The sequence below is a fragment of the Trichechus manatus genome, unplaced genomic scaffold (assembly GCF_000243295.1).
Source record: "Trichechus manatus latirostris isolate Lorelei unplaced genomic scaffold, TriManLat1.0 scaffold00109, whole genome shotgun sequence".
NCBI classification, from domain to species: Eukaryota; Metazoa; Chordata; class Mammalia; order Sirenia; family Trichechidae; genus Trichechus; species Trichechus manatus.
Genome location: NW_004444045.1, coordinates 8,370,400 through 8,383,334, shown reverse-complemented (window position 1 = coordinate 8,383,334; position 12,935 = coordinate 8,370,400).

Below are 12,935 nucleotides of genomic sequence, written 5' to 3'. Positions count from 1 at the left end.
ATCAGGATTATGCTGGCTTCATAGAATGAGTTTGGGAGTATTCCATCCTTTTCTGTGCTCTGAAATACCTTTAGTAGTAGTGGTGTTAACTGTTCTCTGAAAGTTTGGTAGAATTCTCCAGTGAAGCCATCAGGGCCAGGGCTTTGTTTTTCTTGTTGGGAGTTTTTTTTAATTTCCTTTTCAATGTCTTCTTTTGTTATAGGTTTATTTAGTTGTTCTACCTCTGTTTGTTAGTTTAGTTAGGTAGTGTGTTTCTAGAAATTTGTCTATTTCCTGTAGGTTTTCAAATTTGTTAGAGTACAATTTTTCATAGTATTCTGTTTTGATTATTTTAATTTCAGTTGGGTCTGTTGTGATATCACCCATCTAATTTCTTATTCAAGTTATTTGCTTCCTCTCCTGTTTTTTCTTTTGTCAGTTTGGCCAGTGGTTTATTGATTTTGTTGATCTTTTCAAAGAACCAACTTTTGGTCTTGTTAACTCTTTCTATTCTCTATTTCATTTAATTCTGCTCTAATGTTTATTATTTGCTTTCTTCTTGTGCCTGAGGGCTTTTTTTGCTGCTCTCTTTCTGTTTGTTCTAGTTGTAGGGTTAATGTTTTGAATTTGACCCTTTCTTCTTTTTGAATGTGTGCATTTATTGCTATAAATTGACCTCTGAGCACTGCTTTTGCCGTGTCCCAAAGGTTCTGGTAGGATGTGTTTTCATTCTCATTTGATTCTATGAATTTCTTTATTCTGTCCTTAATTTCTTCTATAACCCATTAGTTTTTGAGCAAGGTATTGTTCAGTTTCCATGTGTTTGGTTTTTTTTCCTTGCTTTTTCTGTCATCGATTTCTACTTTTATGGCTTTATGGTTAGAAAAGATGTTTTGTAACATTTCGATGCTTTGGATTCTGTTAAGCCTAATATGGATCTGTACTGGATAGTGTTCCACGTGCGCTGGAAAAGAAAGCATAGTTGGCTGCTGTTGAGTGGAGTGTTCTGTATATGTCTATGAGATCAAGTTGGTTGATTGTGGCATTTTGATCTTCCGTGTCTTTATTGAGCTTCCTTCTAGATGTTCTGTCCTTCACCGAAATTAGTGTGTTGAAGTCTCCTACTATTATGTGCGGCTGTTTATCTCTCTTTTCAATGCTGTTGGAGTTTGTTTTATGTATTTTGGAGCCCTTTGTTGTGTGTGCAAATATTTACTATGGTTTTGTCCTCCTGGTGTATTGACCCTTTAATCATTATATAGTGTCCCTCCTTATCTTTTGTGGTGGATTTTACTTTAAAGTCTATTTTGTCAGAGACTAATATTGCCACTCTTGCTCTTTTTTGATTGTTGTTTGCTTGATATATTTTTTTCTATCCTTTGTGTTTTAGTTTGTTTGTGTCTTTAAGTCTAAGGTGTGTCTCTTGTAGGCAGCGTATAGACAGATCATGTTTTTAATCCATTCTGCCACTCTCTGTCTCTTTATTGGTGCATTTAGCCCATTTACAGTCAGTGTAATTATTGATAGGTATGAGTTTAGTGCTGTCATTTTGATGTCTTTTTTGTGTGTTGTTGACAGTTTCTTTGTTCCACTTAATTTTTTTGTGCCGAGTTGTTTTTCTTTATGTATTTGCTTTTCATCTTTTTCATTGTTGTTGATTTTGTATTTGCTAAGTCTTTCTGTTTTTCTTGTTTTTTATTTTGATGTGTAGATTGTTAGTTTCCTTTGTGGTTACCGTTAGTATTTACCCCTATTTTACTAAGTTTAAACCAATGTTTTTTTCTTTATATTGCCTTGACTTCCTCTCCATATGAAAGATCTATGACTACATTTTTTAGTCCCTCTTTTTTTGTTTTAATGTTGTCATCTTTTACATAGTGTTGTCTCTGTTTCCCTATTTTCAGTGTTTTTAGCTTTGATTTATTTTTGTGACTTCCCTATCTGGATTTATAGCTGGTTACTCTGTCCTGTGTTCTAGTCTTGGGTTGTTATCTGATGTTATTGACTTTCTAACTGGAGGACTCCTTTTAGCATTTCTTGTAATTTTGGTTTGGTTTTTGCAAATTCCCTAAACTTCTGTTTATCTGGAAATGCCCTAATTTTGCCATCATATTTGAGAGACAGTTTTGCTGGGTATATAATTCTTGGCTGGCAATTTTTTTTCCTTCAAGGCTTTATATATGTCATACCTTTGCCTTCTTGCCTGCATGGTTTCAGCTGAGTAGTCCGAGCTTATTCTTATTGACTGCCCTTTTAGATGACTTTTCACTTATCCCTAGCCACTCTTAAAATTCTCTCTTTATCTTTGGCTTTGCAAGTTTGATTATAATATGTCTTGGTGACTTTCTTTTGGGATCTACCTTGTGTGGGGTTTGATGAGCATCTTGGATTGATATCTTCTGATCTTTCACGATATCAGGAAAGTTTTTGCCAACAAATCTTCAACAATTCTCTCTGTATTTTCTGTTGTCCTCTCCCTTTCTGATATTCTAATCACTCATAGGTTATTCCTCTTGATAGAGTCCCACATAATTCTTAGGGTTTTTTCATTTTTTTAAAAAATTCTTTCATCTGAATTTTCCTCAAATAAGTTGGTGTCAAGTGCTTTATCTTCAGTCTCGCTAATTCTGATTTCCATTGCCTCAGTTCTGCTCCTATGACTTTCTATTGAGTTGTCTAATTCTGAAATTTTATTGTTAATCTTCTGTATTTCTGTTTGCTGTTTCTCTGTGGATTCTTGCAGCCTGTTAAAGTTGTCGTTGTGATCTTCTGTAATCTTCTTAAGTGCCTCTATTGCTTTGTCTGCGTGTTCCTTGGCTTGTTTTACATTTTGAATGATTTCCTTCCTGATATCTTGAAGAGTTCTGTGTATTAATCTTTTGTATTCTACCCAATAATTCCAAGAAGTTCTCTTCCTCTGGAAGATTTCTTGATTCTTTGTTTTGGGAGCTTACTGAAGCCATCATGGTCTGCCTCTTTATGTGATTTGATATTGACTCTTGTCTCTGAGCCATCAGTAAGTTATTATATTTATTTATGTTATGTTTGCTTACTGTGTCCTAGCTTCTTGTTTTGTTTTGTTTTGATATGCCCTAATAGGCTGCTCATGTGAGCTAATTCTTGGTACCTTTGAAGCTCTAATGTCCTGTCACCAGGTGGTTAGAGCTGTTACTAGGTATGTGAGCCCAGGAGTCCATTTACTTTTCTTGTATGGATTCAACTCAGGTGTCCAGATAGTTGATCATGAAGTGTGTGGTGCATATCTCTCACCTACAGTCCAAGATGGGTGGGGATGATTGGAGTAGGCACAGGTATTTGGCTGCAATAGGGGGTCATGCGCTGAGGCAAGGCAGGGGGCTGACAGCTGCCCCTGAGTGTCTGGAAGAAAAGCATGTCCCTATTCCCTAGAGTGTGTAGGTGGGTAGGTTTTGCAGCTGGACTATGGGCACCCAATGCTGTTGGCTCTAAGGACTTGGAGGTACCACTTATTCTTGGACCCTTGTCACAGGTGGCTAGGTGGCATGGGTGGAGTCACCAGTCCTCATGCCCCTGATGTGGGTAGGTGAGGCCCCTGCTTAATGGGCAGAGTAGTGTCAAATGTCAGGAAATTGCCACTCCACCATATAGCTGATACAGTGAAGTTAGGCTTCAGGTATATACCCTGTTGTACTGTGATAATGAGGGTCTACACTGCCGAAATGGGCCCACGCAGGTCTATGCAGGGATGAAAGGCATTCAAAGTCTGTGGACCCCTTATGCTTGTGCCTAGGCAAAGGAGCTGTGCCTGCCCTGAGTTCCCGACTTAGGGGAGCTGGCAGATTATTTATTCCTGTTTGTTAATTTGTTCCCTCTCCAACACCAGGAGAATGGCTCAGGGTGCGTGACTGGTCCAACTTCTGGCCCAGGGGATGAGGCAATAACTGAAGCTGGCCTGGGACCTGGTGCAGAGCAGGGAGGGAGCAGGTAAATGGGATACAGGTTCTTCCTAAATGGGGTGTTTTTTGATCCATGTGGTAGGTTAGACGCCTGTACTTATCTTTTGCCAACTGAGCACCACTTTTCACTGGTTTTGGAGGCTTGAGTAGACTCTCTGCTGCTGGGTCTCTCCTGATGTGGAAAATGGGTCCCTAATGCCACTGCTTGCCTCACTGCACATGCCAGCTGATCTGGCCTGCAGGGTGCCGGTTCCCTCCAGGTCAGGTCTGGCAACTCCTCGCTTCTTCTGAACCATCTCTGTCTCACCCTGCTGCTCAGTCCAATTCATCAACTTTGCCTTTGATGTTCAGGGCTCCTAGATTGTCATATATAATCAGTTCATTTGTTTTTTTGGTCTTTGCTGTAAGAGGGACCACTAGAAGTGTCTGACTACTCCACCACCTTGGCCCTGCCTCATGCCTGCTAATTTTTTATTGAATTGCAGACATCATCTATGAAAAATTGTAAAGTCTCTATTTTTCTACAATTGTTAGAAGATAATGTTATCTCCTTTCAAATTATTTAATTTTCTTATGGCAGGTAGATACCATTTGGTCAGATCACCCTGATACAATTGAGGATGGGTTTAGGGACGTTGTTAGGGTTAGTGTATTTCTAATTGTATGTCTTTTCTAGATTCCTAAGGGATACTCCTTACTTCTAGAGCATAGCTCATTCCTAAGTGCACAACTCTTCTAGGATCTCAACTAATGAGCCCTGAACTCCAACCTCTGACTCCTTAGCCCAGTGAGACTTGTGTAAACCCCAGGCTTCTGCTTTCTCCTCTGCCTCCATTAATCCATATCATGAAATGGCAAGTGACGGAAGGGAAAAATCAGAATGTATGGTTCACCTTACTTCCTTTCTCTGTTTTCTCTTGGCTTCATCAGTCCTCCCAACCTCATTTGCTCTCTGATGTTTGCAAACAATTTTGTAATGTATTTAATTCAGGTATTATAGTTTCTCTGAGTGGAGGGATTTATCTGATATCCCCTTACTTAAAAAAAAAAAATTATCACATGTGTTTGTTTGTTTAAACAATTTGCTTGTTTTTGAGATTTGTACAAAATGGTATATTGTGTATTAGTTTTCTACTGCTGAATAACAAATTATCTCCAAACTCAGTGGCTTAAAACAATAAACATTTCTTTCTTTTTTTAATTGTACTTTAGATGAAGGTTTACAGAGCAAATTAGTTTCTCACTGAATTATTAATACACATATTGTTTTGTGACATTGGTTGCCAACTCCATGACATGTCAGCACTCTCCCCTTCTCGATCTTCAGTTCCCCATTGTCAGCTTTCCTGTCCCCTCCTGCCTTCTTGTTCCTGTCCCTGAGCTGGTGTGCCCATTTAGTGTCGTTTTGTTTTATGGGCATGTCTAATCTTTGGCTGAAGGGTTAACCTCAGGAGTGACTTCAGTACTGAGTTAAAAGTGTGTCCAGGGGCTATACTCTTGGGGTTTCTCCAGTTTCTGTCAGACTAGTAAGTCTGGTCTTTTTTTGTAAGTTAGAATTTTGTTCTACATTTTTCTCCAGCTCTATCTGGGACCCTCTATTGTGATCCCTGTAAGAGAAGTCAGTGGTGGTAGCTGGGCACCATCTAGTTGTATTGGACTCAGTCTGGTGGAGGCTGTAGTATTTGTGGTCCATTAGTCCTTCAATGAACTTTTTTTTATTATTTCACACTTTTTGTGGATCATGAATTTGGAAGTGGCTTAGGCATGTGGTTCTGGCTTGGGGTCTTTCTTGAGGTTGAAGTCAAGATGTTAGTTGGGGCTGCAGTCATCGGAAGGCTTGACTGGGGCTGGAGAATCTCCTTCCAAGGTTGCTCACTCACATGGTTGGCAAGATGGTGTAGGATATTGGCAGAAGGGCTTACTTCCTCCCTATGAGGCCTCTCCATAGGCTGCTTGAGTGTCTTCATGACATGATGATTGTGTTCTTCCAGAACAAATGATACAAGAGAGGAAGATAGAAATGTCAATGTGTTTTTTTGACTTAGCCTTGGAAATCACACACCATCACTTCTACCACATTCATTAGAAGTGACTCAGCAAGTATGACCCACACTCAAGGGGCAGGGAATTAATCTCCACATTTGGAAGAGTGGAATGTTAAAGAATTTACAAACATCTTTTAAAATCACCACATACTGTAGCTATATTTCCGAGATTTGCTTTTTTCCCTTAACATTGTGTTTCTAAGATTCATCCATGTTGTTGCAAGTAGCTGTAATTCATTCATTTTCACTATTTTACAGTATTCTATAGTGTGAATGGACCATTATTTATTTTCCTTGTTGTCTTGTTGCCGGTCATGTTGTTTGTGGAATTATTTGCTTTTTTTTTTTTTTTAAATCACTCATCTTAATCTTCTTGAAAGAATTTCAAATAATTAATTCTGTAGTTATTTAGAGCCTTGAAAGCGAGCCAGTACAATGTGTTTGGACCATGTAGACAATGGACCATTTCAATGATGTGACTCTAAGAATGTACTATGAATACTATTTCTCTATTATGGCCTTACTCTGCATCCCCAAAGAGCCCATTAAAATTTCAGAGATATTTATTTGTAGTTGCTTTAGCTACGTGGGTGAGTGGTTGACCTCACGTTGGAGACACAAAAATTCAGGAGCTAAACTGGATTAGCTCATTCCCTGTGGACTGAAATGGAAGCAGCACGATAAGACCAGATTTATTTAGTTTTTCTCTTGAAGCCATGGATGAGATTGAAATAAAAACTCAGGAAGCTGGTGCCTGAGTATACTTCCAGTCTCCTGGGAAACAATTCAAGCTGCAAAACCCATATACATGATCTGAAGTCCTTGAGACAATTATCCAAAATGGCTGGGTGCCATTGGCTGTTTGGTTAAGCCTGGGCATTCACAGTGGAAGCAGTGTAGAGAAATGGAAAGAACACAGAATGCATGCAGACTGACCTAGGTTTGAATCTTGACTTTGACATTTACTAGATTTTTCAATGGATGACTTATTTAACCTCTTTAATCTTCACTTTTCTCATCTGTAAAATGGGCATACTAGTGCCTTCCTTACTGGATTCTTATGACGTTTATATGTCTAATTGTATTAAAGATATCTAGCATAATGCCTGGTAATACTAGATGCTCAATTAAAGATAGCTTCTGTAGCCATCATTATCATCACCATCATCATGTGAGAAGCTTTGGAGATAAGCAGGGCTCTGGACCCTCATTAGATCTGAAATCTTTGCTATTCTGCTATTTGCTTCGGCAAGTTTGTTCCCCTGTTATTGCTTTTTCCCAGGCTTGTTCAGCACAGTAGGGCTTTTTCCTCAAAGAGGGAAGGGGAAAGGGAAGGGTTCTAACTAATTAGGAGTGGAGATAGATAATAGGCAAAGCCTTCTATAACATATAGTCAAATATCTACGGACTGACAATCAGAGAAAGACAAGTTATCCAGCAATCTGCAGAAGGGAAATCCACACACAGCAAAAGATTTTCATCAGTGCTACAGGCTGAAAGCTGTCATTGAATTCAGCTGACTTTTAAATACATCGGCAGATGATGTACAGATAGGCTAAGAAGAGAACCAGTTTAGGGAACCTCTCAAGTGCTAGGGAGATGAACTAATGATGTGCAACCGGCTCGGTTTTATGCTACAGTCCAAGTTTAGAGGCCCACAGAGCAAGGTTCTGATCAATCAGTTTTTTACATGGCTCATGTTCATTTGTTGATTCATCTATTTATGAAACATTTGTACACAAGTGTGCATGTGTATATATATGCCTACAAGGAACCTTGAGTTCAATAAATTCCTTTATATGGCTTATATGTCTGAAAGTCCTTATAAAACGAGAAATAAAGTGATGAGGTCATGAAGTCATAAAAGATGTGCCAGTTAAGTTTTATGGGAGTTCAGAAGGAGAGAACGCTACCTTGTATGTGTTGTGAAGGCTCTTAGCTTGTCTGATTGCCTCCCACCTCACCCCTCTCCATTTAACTCTGCCTGTTGTTGTCGTTCTGATCATTCTAAAACACCAATTTCAGCATGTCCTGCTTTTTCTCAAAACTCTGAGATGATTTTCTATTTCTTACTACACTGATTTCAAAGTCCCTTTCAGATTGTTCTATTATCTCTAACTCTGCAGATGTGATTTCTTTCTTTTTTCTTTGGTAGGAGTTGGGGTTTGGGGTTCTTGATTGCCTAACATGGTTTGGGGCTTGCTCTGTGTTTTTTGATTTTGGTCTGCTTGCTTCTTCCCTTGGGAATATTGACTGTGGAAATTTTTTTTCCTGTTTATATCTTGGGCTGTGGAGCCTGCCAATGGGGCAATCCCATGCCTGCCTCTGCCTGTGGCCTATGGGTTTCTGCGCTGAGGGATAACTTGAATCAAGGTTTTTATGGATGACGGGCCTGGTGATCTGCTTTTGAAAGGTCGTACAGCCTTGAAAATCCTATCAAGCATTTCTGCTCTGACGGGGTCACCGTGAGTTGGAATCGACTCAATGGCAACTAACAACAGCAACAAGAACAATACCAACCTTACGTGGCAAAAAAATTCCTCACATGGCCTTTGAGCTGTAGGTTGAGCTGATGAACAAAGGTGTTCTCATTTCTGTTTGTGGATAGGCTAAACTCTTGTGGGTCCTGGTTTCACGCAGGCAGCTCAGCTTATACTTATGAAGCCATGAGCCCTGTGGCCTTGACTTAACCTCAGAACTGCACCCCTGAGGCTTGCGTTTTATTGATGCGCTGGAGGCTACGTGATGTTAACTCCCTAAATCTCTAGTCCTAACCTGACTCCTGATTTAACCCCAAAGCTATAGGCTTCTGTGTCCAACTGTCTGTTTGATACCTCTGCTTGGCTGTCTTATAGCCATCTCAGACTTCATATGGTCAAAATTGGACTACTGATTTGTTACTGTATATATATATATATATTAAACACACCACCGTGGTGTACATATGAATAAACACTTGCTGAGTGCCTGTTATACACTAGCCACTTTAATGGCTGTTATCTGATTTATACAGTATCTGTATATATGTTACAGCTACATGGATCTATACTACACAGCAGGTATGTGTATGCAGGGCATAGTTGCCTTGATTAACTCAGATATGCTGTGCTTTAGATATTTCAACAATCTCAAGATTTACAAGAAAGTGCTTTTTAGATAACAGTAGTCTTAACATTAAGTGCTCCCTTCTTCATTCCTCGTGTCTTCTTTTCTTGTAAGCTCTGCTTCTGCCTTACTTAACTATGAGCAGGGAAGCAACTTTCACAGCTTCCCCTGTGTTATGGATTGAATTGTGTTCCCCTAAAGTATGCATTGGAATTCTAACTCCTATACCTGTGGAGGAGCCCTGGTGGTGCAGTAGTTAAGAACTCAGCTGCTAACCAAAAGGTGGGTAATTCAAATCCACCAGCCACTCCTTGGAAACCCTACAGGACAGTTCTACTCTGTCCTATAGGGTCGAGCCAGAATCAACTCGATGGCAACAGGTTTATGCCTGTGGATGTAACTGATCTGCAAATAGGGTTTTCTTTGTTATGTTAATGAAGCCATATCAGGTGTGTTCATAGGGTGTATCTTAAACCTAATTACTTTTGAGATATAAAAGAGCAGATTAGACATAGACGAGCAGCCACAAATGGAAAGATTGATATCATGTAGATCCTCAAGGAATTGAGGGAGATGGTGCTAAGGAAGCTGAGACAAGGATTTCCCCCAGACCCCACAGGGAGAGAGCCTTCCGCTAGAGCAGGTGTCCTCAATTTGAACTTCTAGGCTCCTAACTTCGCGAAAATAAATTTCTGTTTATGAAAGCCTCCCACTTCTGATGTTTCTGTTACAGCAGCAGTGAGAATCGAAGACACCCCATCATCCAGAGTTTTGAAAAGTGTGGTCCTTCAGGAACTCTTGCATCAGGATCATCTGAGATACTTATTAAAAAGGGTGCTTCTTGGACCCTCCCAAGCTAAACTTTCTGGGGATAGGGCCCCGAAATGCATATTTTTAACAAGTTCCTCAGGTTATTCTTAAGTGCACTGTGGTTTGAGAATTGCTGCCCGAATCCCTCTTCTCCTTTGGCAATTCATCTAAAATATGTATGGAAGAGACCGTTCCAAGGAGCCCAGAAAAGAGGGAGCTGACTCACAGGCATTCCTTTCCATACTAAAGTTGCTGCAAGAGCCGGGGGACCTGGTTTGGCCACATTTAGTGCTCACACAAATCTTGCTGCACTGTAACATTGGACCCCACATGAACTTTCTAGAACTATAATGGTTATTTAAGAAAATTTCCCAGTGTTTTCATCTTCTTGGTCTAACCACATAAAGTTCAGCAGAAGATGATGAAGCTCACGTATCATCACAGAGTGAACAACCATCCCAGCTTGCCCATGATTGAGGGGTTTTCCAGGTGAGATTTTCAGGGCAAAAACTTGGAAAGTCCTGGGCAAACCAGGAGGAGCTGGTCACCCGAGCAAATGTGTCTTATAGAACAGATTATGAGTTGAAACGAAATGCACCAGGAGATAATAGACTTGATATCGACATGGGTTATAAAATGTATTGTTGTTAGCTGCCATGCTCCTGACTCGTGGTGACCCCTTGCACAAAGGGATTGGATGATTGTGACCCATAGGGTTTCCACCGAGTCTCCCTCATGGAAGGCAAGAGTTCTGTCACTGAACCACCACTGTCGCCTGTAAGGAAGACTAATTTGCAATGGAATGTATTTTGGAATTAGTCATATTTGTGGTGCTGGGTTGAACAGTTTATGATGTTGAAGAGTGGGCAGGTTCTCTCGCCCTTTAATAAAGGTTCTGCATTCACCACGTTGTTTGGGGCAGCCTCTCTACTTTCAAGTCATATTTGTGTTTGACAACTGTGGTGGAAACCCAGCTAGGCTGGGGAGATGTTTATATCCCAGTCTGTGAGGAGGCTGCCTTTCCTGACCTAACAACGAGTGGTATGGTACTCCTGGCATGTTTCTAAGAAGTAGTGAGAGCACAGGAAAGCATGTAAAAGTCTGTTAGCGGTGGGAGGAGGTGATGGATAGCATTTCCAATCAGATTTGGTGGCTAGTGTTCTTTCTCTTGTCCCTTTTAGTGTCCTTTCCAGCAGGATCAACTGATCCACTAAGCATAATAGAACAATGCCTAGTGCCCACAACACTTTTAAAAACCATGAAAATGTTTTAATTTCTTTAAAAATGATAAGAAAAAATAATCTTTCAGGTTAAAGGAAATGTTTTAATATATACAGCCACTGTTCACTTATCAACATAGGTTCCACAGACCAGGTCGTTATGCGAAAATAGGCGTTATGTGAAAATGGAGGACGAACGCATCAGCCCACAAAATGGAAGATGACTACATCATTTAATTGCCAGATTACATCATTACATAACTGTCAAACCACTAAAATCATGGCCTAGCCAAGTTGACACATAACCTTAACCATCACAGCCAGCGTTACTCTTGCCTTGCACCTTGATGTCAGTTACTGCCAGACATACATCATTAATTTGCAAAATGGTGAGATAGTAGATTTTTTACTATTGCCATAAATGCAAAATGTTGGATAATGCGATAGTCAATAAGTGAGGAGTGGGTGTAATATTAATATATTCATCTTTATACCAATGCAGTCATAAAATATAATTTTAATATAAACATTCTAATAATTAAAACTTTTTTTTTTTTAATGGGGAAAAGGTCCCATGAAGGCCAAGTACCTAAGGTCCAGAAAAGTTATAATGTGGCCCTGCTCCCCAGGGTGTCAGCTGTCAGCCACTGAAGGCTGGGGCAGAGGAAAAAGCCTTTTGGAGCAGCCAACCCCTGAAGTCAGGTAGGGCTTGGCTGAGTGGGAGGGCATTCCAAGGAGTGGGATCAGTGGGAGCAGAACAGATAAGTCTGGGGGACACAAGAGGTGTGACCTGCCTAGAAGACAAAGAATTGGGGTAACTTTTAGGCAGACTGGAATAAGGATGTGAACTCTGGTGTGGCAGTGGCTATTTACCGATGCGATTACCTGGTATATGGTGGCAAAATTGTTCTCCAATAGCCATTCTCCTCTTCTTCCTTTAGAAGTCATGATCCCCCCACCACCATCAATTATAACTAAGTAGTTAACAATTCAGAATAAAGACTACATTTCCCAGCTTCCCTTGCAGCTAGGTATCTAAGTTCCAAGTAACTAGGTTCTGGCCTTTCGAATGTGAGCCCAAATAATGTGTGCTTCTTTCTAGTTGTGCCTCTTGTTGTGAAAGGGAAGAATGGTACCTTGTCCCTGCTTTCCTCACCTCTCTTTTGGCTGGAATGTATACATAATGGTGGAGCTACAGAAGTCATCTTAGATGACAAAGTGGTAGGACAAGTTGGGGTTGCCAGAGACATATGCTATAGAAGGAGCTTGGGTTCCTGATACTGTGGAGCTGCCATATTGCCCTTGAATGTTCACACTTAGATTCTTAGGTGAGAGAGAAATAAACTTCTCTCATGTTTAAGCCACTATTATTTTGAGTTGGTTATAGTAGTGAATATTTTTCCTGATAGTGAGGTTCTTTTCTCTATCCTAGATCCTTGCTTCTTTGTAGCACCTCTGAGGAACTGACATTTGAAAATGACATCTGGCCTCACTGTCAATAGGACCCATATTTTGAGGGTTTTTGTTTTTTCTGATGATGGGGACAAATTGCATTTAGCTTTTATTCCCCACATCCCTCATACATAGCTCCTCCATCTTGGAACAATAGGAGGCATCCATGAGTGGGTCAGGGCGGGAACAGGCTGCTGCCAGGATAAATCAATCTCCTTATGGGGCTTGAATAGGCACCTTGTCCATGTAACCAGCCAAGTTCACCAGATTTTTGCCTTTCACTCAGCAGATTCCCAGGCAGACTTGAGTGCTTTGGCATCTTCTAATCCTATTCCTGTCGGAACAAGGGAGTGTGGGAGAATAAGATATCCTTTTGCTGCTTCCAAGGA